The sequence below is a fragment of the Gymnoscopelus microlampas genome (assembly GCF_963454915.1).
Source record: "Gymnoscopelus microlampas genome assembly, chromosome: 21".
Lineage (NCBI taxonomy): Eukaryota > Metazoa > Chordata > Actinopteri > Myctophiformes > Myctophidae > Gymnoscopelus > Gymnoscopelus microlampas.
The window spans coordinates 8,181,760-8,189,905 of NC_139958.1; the positions used below are offsets into that span (position 1 = coordinate 8,181,760).

Here is an 8,146-nt window from a genome sequence, read left to right on the forward strand (position 1 = left end):
TGTGACATCATCATCAAACCCGGAAGTTATGCAGGAATGCCTACTGAGTGTCAAAAAAATACTTTCTGGCCTTGACAGCCCATGCATCCAAACAGAAAAGTCATATCTGATTGCATTAAACAACATTAAACAATGTTAAACTCATTTTGCATGTTTCTTTGCCACTCGATTTGCCACTCGGTGTGCCATTCACTTTAAGCATGCGCATATCCTCTATACGGATGATCTAATTTAAAAGATTTAAAAGTTTTTTTTTTTTTTTTTTACAGTAGCCACTTTCTGTCTGTCTGTCTGTCTGTCTGTCTGTCTGTCTGTCTGTCTGTCTGTCCATCACATATCCCAAGTGAAAGTGTGCGCAACGGTCATGAGTTCCTCCCGAGCAGCAATACCGGGAGCCAAGAAACCGGCCTGTTGGGAACTGGCATGCATTCCTAAAGGGAACACATCTGAATAAGATCAAATCCATCTTTATATGCTACCACAGTTACCCACACTGTGATTGGGCGAGAGGCCTTCTAAAGAGTGCCAGTGTTAGAGCCAGACCGGTTTGGCCCATATATATGCCATTATTTGATTTTTTTTAATGACATGCGTATCTTCAAGTCTGCCGCCGATAGTGTGCATTACTTTGACTTAAGTAAGTAAGATTTTGAAAGCCTGACTTTTACTTGTGACAAAGTGCTTAGTCCCAAACGTAACCTCAGTAAAACTATGCCTCAACCTAAACTTATTCCTAAATGTAACCTCAGTAAAACTATGCCTCAACCTAAACTTATTCCTAAATGTAACCTCAGTAAAACTATTCCTAAACCCAGTGTTGCATTGGTCATTGCACGCGGTAACACGCCGTCCCACCAGTCTTTTGAGCAGGAGCACACGCACGCACATGCATCGATTAAAAACAACCCTTAAATTCACACCTCAACAAAGTTTACAAAGGCTGCCGACTGTGTCACACCAGGTGAATTACCAGAGCTTAGATGCATATCAATTGTCCATTGTGTGACCTGTAGTGTAGGTGTTAAGCGACGTGCGCGTGACGTCTTTAAAATAGCGTCCCACCAGAGATAGATTCACCAAAGCAACACTGCCTAAATCTAACCTTAGTCCTAAACGTAACCTCAGTAAAACGAATACAAGAACCGCTGGGGGCGAGCGGTCCGCAGGAAAAAATGGGGGCGAGTCATCCTCTCTCTCCTCCCCACCTCCCCTCCCTTTCTCCTCTCTCCTCTCGTCCTCTCTCTTCTCGTCCTCCCTCTGGTTGTGTGGGTTTGTGTCCCATTGGTACAATCGTAATTAACCCTGTACGGATTCACGCTCTAGTAAGGCCTGCCACTAATTCTACACTCGGGGACCCGCTCCCCGGAGTTTCTTTTATCTCCCACGTCGCAGGTCCATGGACTGTCACTACGGACCCCCAGCTGCGGCTCAAGACTGTGACTGCGGACCGGGCCTCTCCATGGAGCACGACCGTGTATTTCTACTACACTACACTATACCACTACACTATACTGTATATTATCTTAACATTCTTATATAATACCATTATATACTGCATACACATTATTGCTGTACTATATTATATTAACATATACTATCTTACGCTATTATATTTGCTACTATTGTTATTGTTACTACTTGTACTGTATCTCTTTCTGTCTCTCCTCTGTCTCTCCCTCTCCCTCTCTTCTTTCCCCCGACACGGTCGAGGCAGAAGGCCGCCACCCTAGAGCCTAGGGTCTGCCTGACGTTTCTTCTAGTAAAGAGGGAGTTTTTTCGTTGCCACTGTCGCAAAATTGCTTGCTCAGGGTGGGATTGTCGGGTCTCTTCTCTACATGTAAAGTGTCTTGAGACAACTTGTTGTGATTTGACACTTTAATAAAATTGAATTGAATTGAATTGAATTGAGTGTGTTTTGGGGCGAGCGTTCCGGTTACCGTTAAGTGGTTAAGTTCTGAGTAGCTATTTCTTCCCCAACTGGTCAGTGCTTGAATAAGACAACTGGTTGACATCTTTGGAGTCATGTATGGTTGTAGCTACAGCGTAACTAAGGTAAACAATGACTGACCTTTAGTAAAGCTGTAACTGATCTGGGAATTACAACTGGAAACTGCTTGTTGTCACCAGTCACCAAGTCACTTTGAAAGACAGTAGAGGAGGCTACTGACTCATATGGGCAGGAAAACACTTTTACAGACTGTGTGAGAGTCCAGACACTGCCCCCCCCCCCCCCCCCCCACACACACACACACACACACACACACACACAAAAGCCACTAACTGATAAGCAGCCCACAAGGAAGTGAAAACATTTCCAGATACTTGGCCTAATGGTCATTATCAGCACTCTCACCATGGATGGAGCCTTTATGCGAGATTAGCTGAACAAATGACCTTCATTTAACAACACATTTGGGACGTGACACACACACACACACGCACACGCACGCACACACACACACACACACACACACACACACACACACACACACACACACACACACACACACACACACACACACACACACACACACACACACACACACACACACACACACACACACACACACACACACACACACACACACACACACACACACACACACACACAGTTAACCAATCATTAATTTGCCAACAGGTGTTTAAATGCCAATTAATGGCTACTTTGAAGGACACATTTAATCCTAAAATGGACAAAACCTGAACATTACTGTAAGACTGTAAACATTGATATATCTACAGTATGTATGTAGTAATGCTGCTATTAACCCTGCTGAGACCAAAATGTGCAATGTTTGTGCAGCAGCTGTCTGATATAGCCTGTAGGCCTACCTCCAATGCAAAAACACATCCAGTGGTGGAAAGTAACTGTACTTAAGTACACCTTTGGGGCACTTTTACTATTACAAAATATATACCTCAACCACTTCAGCCCTATTTAAACTTTGGCTATTTACAAAAGATGTTTTATACATTCTGAAAATGTGAATTGGGTCATTCTTCACAATGAGTAATTTTACTTTTGATAATTCAAGTATTTTGATGCCAATACTTTTGTACTTTTACTCAAGTACATTTTTAATTCAGGACTTCTACTTGTAACTGAGTGTTTCTACATTGCAGTATTGATCATTTTAAGTAAAACATGTGAGTACTTCTTCCATCACTGTCAGTACACGTCACATTATTATATAGTATTTAAAATCACTAGGCACGTATTGTAGTCAGTGCTAAACATGTCTAATTGTTCTGTTCTGTTTGTTTTTTTATTTGATCCAATAATAACGCAACGACGACACACAAGCACTGCAATGACAGCAGGCGATGCAGCCATGGATCATAAGACGGTCGCCTGTCATGACCGTCATGGATGAACTTTACAATAGTGTTTGCACTTTCTCCCTTTTTGGCCCGTACATCTACATACACGTTGAACTTTCAAATATAAAGTGTTTACCCATGGCCACGGATGTTAAAATTATGAACGGGCCCTCAGAAGTACCCATATCTTCCGTTTTGTTCAATAAAAAGCATTTTAATCCAATCAGTGGCCATTTTTTTAATTTTCTCCTTATGCTTTAAACTACGCAACGGCGCAACCCTATCGGTTGGGGTGTGAATTGCACTCTGTTACATTATAACGCTACGAGAAAATGCGACCAATCGGATTAAAATGCTTTTTATTGAACAATACGGAACATACAGGTACTTCTGAGGACCCGTACACAATTGTACCATCCGTGGCCATGGGGTAAGCCCTTTACATGTGAAGTCTGAACGTTTAAGTAGATTTACCGACCAAAAAGGAGAAAGTGCAAAGACTATTTTGAAGATCATCCGTGACTGTCAGTCATGTACCAGGGCTAATAGGCGGTGATGAAATGTGCGACGGAGTCGCTCGCCGAGAGAAAACAGCAGCTCTACAAGACACCTCCCTGCTACATTCATCTCGAGATAAGGATGTAGCTCGGCTATTTCCTCGACGAGCGACACCGTCGCACGACGAAGTGTAAGTCGGCTGTCTTGTGTTCAACGGCATCAACGTTACCTGAGTGTCTCTCTCTCCCTCCCTCTCTCTGGTCTGTATCCGCTCCTATAAAGTTATTGTGTTCATAAAGTCTTCAGTTCTTCCCACGCCGCCAATCGTGATGAAAACATTGTTTTCGCCTTGCTCTGCTGCTCTCTAAAAGGCAGGTTGTTTAGTGTCAGTTAGGTTATTATTTCTTAACACTCACACACAGGTGAAGACAAGAGTTGTGTGATTCTGTAAGCCTGTGGTTTCTGTCTCTCCTCTTGTTATCCCAGGATAACTCCTCCTCCTCTCCAACCAGACACAATACAGTGAATACAACCCAACGGATGACAGTTGGCTTTAAAGGTGCAGGAAAGTAAGCAGCAGTGGTGGTGCTGGTGGAAAGTAACTAAAAGTAGTTAAGTAACTATAAGTACTTTTATTCAAGTGCTGTGCTTACTGTATGTGTCACAACGTGTCGCATCGTGACATTTCGTTGGACTGACACATTTTGAGGAATGTGAGTAGGCCTAGCCTACTTTTATACTGTATTAGCCCTATATTTCGGCTACTGTTTTAACCACATCACTCTCTATAACTTTAAAGGGAAACTAACTTTAAAGGGGTAACTACAGACAGAGGTGTCCCTGCAAGGGATGAATGTCAACATAGACAGTGGAACAAAAACAAAATACAGCCAGAGGGATGTGTCTTTCTGCAAGGAAACACACCACCAGCACAATAATATAGTGGCTGATAGAGGGATATGAGGGCTAAAATATGTATCTACATAATATATAAAAATAAGCTAAAAGTTACCAAGTTTAACTGTTATTGACAGTTTGGGGTTTCGTCAAAGTTGAATTCACTAAATCCAAGGAGAAGCGAAAGCTGGGTATTTTTTTTTAATAAGGAAGGACACACATTGGTGAAATGTAGACCGTTACTGTCATGCCGTCAATATAGGCAAAACAAAACATTTCTATGGGGCAAAACAAAACCTTTAGAGCAAAGGCAAAATCTGTAAAAACCCTACATATGGTAGTCAATTAATATAATGCCGCCCTCGTGTGGCAGACAAAGGTATAACAGGGGAAATAATGTTCATTGTAAAACACGTATCTGTCCCAAAGATACCAAAGATTCACTTTATAAATAAATAAAACCATTTTTTTTATTTTTGTGCAAGTGAGACAATCGAAAATGTGATGTAATCCTGTGTAGAGTGGGTTAGGTTTAAACAGTAGCCTATATAATATTTCATTCTTGCCTCTTATTCCTATTCTTCTAAATATTTTAAACAACTTACACTACTACTCTTTTATTCCATGAGTAGGCTACAAACGGCATCTCAAATTGGTACAATAATGATAAAGTTTGATATTATCTCAGGCTTCAGGCAATTTGCTGTACCTATCCTGTCCTATAGATGGCGTGAGGAGCATGTGTTATGAACTGCATCACACAGTTAAGTCAGTGTGGTTCCCAAAGTGGGGTCCTTGAGGGGGTTCCAGGGGGTCCCCCAACAAATTGAGGATCAAATGAATCCATATCAACCCTATTTATGACTTGGCCATACAAAAATAGCCAATCCTAGCTATTTTTTACCTTTAACACAAATATTCTCCTACAGGGGACCCTGGCCCAACAACTTCTCAGATGGGGGTCCGTGGCAAAATACATATCTATTGGTTTGAATTTGTTTTCAGGAACTACAAGAGGTTACAGGTACAGGTTTTGTAGCAATTTGTAACAATTGAAGAGATATTACACCTTAATTTTCAAATGTTTAAGCAGGTTCTAATCATGTATACTTTACTTTACTTACTACTTATTTTATTTTGTTACATTTTGGGCAAAATAGCCATTTTTACATCAAGGTGCCCAGATGTCCCTATAGTGCCCACCTATCCTGTTACCCAAGAGATTATGCAGAAAAAAGCAGTTTACTTGTGCCAATAGAAGAGTTCAAGGGACTAATTAATTGGATAAATACTCCAGAGGCTTAAATCTGCTCACTGTGTGCAAAGCCTAATCACGTCGCTGGCAAATCACCACTTTGCAGCTTTGTAGACATGTTGATTAACCTCACACAGTCAAGTTCAAATAAACAAACACACTAAAGCCAGGGAGCGTGACGAAGTCAAGCAAACAACTATGGAAGCAGTGAAGCACAGTATTCAAGCAATGTAGGCAGCTATACTCTATTCCCTAGATTCTAAAAAAAAAAAACAAGACTGTGATTATTACTAGCTTTCAGTTTCATATTATACCATGTCCGTATTGTTCAAACATTTGGAAGAAAAGCATGCATACAAATATTGAAATAAAAGTCTTACAAATGGTTGTTATATTATAAACTATGTTGTTATAAAATGTTATAAAAAAGCTGCTCAATACAGTTGGTTTTCCTAGTGAAATAATATAGTTGATAATATCACTGGCCTAAAGCAATCTGCTCCAAATGTCCTAATCCCTCCTTGAAAATAATGTTTAGAAAGTAAACAATCAAGTGCAAAGCAATGGCATTAGTGAATGCTGTTTTTATAACTCTGCACAGAGGGATTTGACAGATTCCTAAGAAATATTTGGAATAACCCCTAAATCAGCTTAGTATGTGGCAACTTTGACCAGTGAAGGGGAAAGCCTCAGAACCTTTTAAATTCACACATAATATCTACCTCAAAGACATAGATTTCACAATATTCTTACTACAATTTGAGACTGCACTGACAATTATAAGCTTTATTTAAATATAAGAGTTATTTTCCTTTTTTTCCCCCATATCAAACATCTTTAAGACTCTGTACACCTTATTTTTGTGATAAGTCTATCATCTGATCAAACGTGACCTCCACACTCAGGGAGATTGTAGCCATGACCATAATCCATAATCCATGACCATAATCCCTTAAACAAGTGTTAAGTTGGTGTTGAAGCATTGCAACATATCCCACTTCCAGTTTATATAGGATTAGAACTTTGAAGCCTGTAACATGTTGGATGAAAAGGCCTGCAAATAAGTACTTAAAGAATTATGCACATTTCTGTAGCCTATATGACAACAATGGTAATTCCATTGCCTTTAGTTTTTAATCATGGAACTTATGTACATATTTTACTCTACACATGGTTTTAGGAATATTTCACATATCTGACTGACCTGGTTTCCTTATTCTCTGTACGTCTCTATTTTTTCCCCTTTTCTTGAAAAGTGAAAATGGGAGCTTGTACATCAAAGAATTTCACCAAAAACAGCAAAACAGTCCCGGCCTCTCACATTTCTACTGCTGAATTTTGTTCTCACACGCTTTCATGTGGACCCCCAAATTGATACATATTAGCCCCCAGGAAAGATATGCCGGGGACCCAAGAAGATTTTTTAAGCATGCATGGCTCTATAGCAGTGATTCTGAACCTTTTTAATTTCAAGGACCCCCAGTTTGATATGCATATTAGACCATGGACCCCCATTTGATAATTTGTACACTCAGTTGATCAAACGGACCCATATAAGGGTCCATTTGGTTCCAAAGTACACTCTCAGGGTCAGGGTTACAGCCTATCAATTCCTAACTATCAACTATCAATACATTTTTGCTCGGGACCCCCTGGAACCCCCTCAATAGGGCTGGCCCCTTCAGTGATTAGATGGTTGTTATAGGGCTATGTTTACCATATTTCCTACAATATATTTCATTGTTTAGACTAGAGGTATTTTATTTGTTACATTGTTTAATGTTCACATAGGCCTACTCATCAATGGTGGGATGTTCAGGGTTATCTTAATGTGTTCAAGTAGAAGCTAGACTGGTTCTGAATCTATCTATGCGGTTATTATAAAATTACTTGTGTGCTAATACTTTAGATTAGAACTTCAATGAATGAGGAATGATGAAGTTAGACAGTGGTGGAAAAGCAATACAATAATAATAATCATACCAATTATTATTATTTTATTATGGGGCCAGGCTTCCAGCATGGACCCATATTGTTATTCGCATTATTTCCGTTTCTTCTTCTGCCACTTTTGGCAGTTCTGGCTGAACCGTGCAGTCGCTTTTTATGAAACTCGGCCATATGATAGATGGTCATGAAAAACGATCAAGAAATAATTCTCACAATCTTTCGTCA

The 8,146-nt window shown here is 40.1% G+C and overlaps 1 protein-coding gene across 4 annotated transcripts in view; it reads right to left on the reverse strand.

Moving 5' to 3' along the window:
- arhgef28a (Rho guanine nucleotide exchange factor (GEF) 28a) overlaps window positions 1-4,251 on the reverse strand; it is a 111,688-nt gene extending 107,437 nt beyond the window's left edge. For all 4 annotated transcript variants that reach the window (XR_014600033.1, XR_014600034.1, XM_084047593.1 and 1 more), the window contains exon 1: window positions 4,049-4,251. The gene's annotated coding sequence lies outside the window, so the exon portion shown is untranslated. The remainder of the gene's footprint in view (window positions 1-4,048) is intronic.
- Window positions 4,252-8,146: the final 3,895 nt, after the last annotated feature.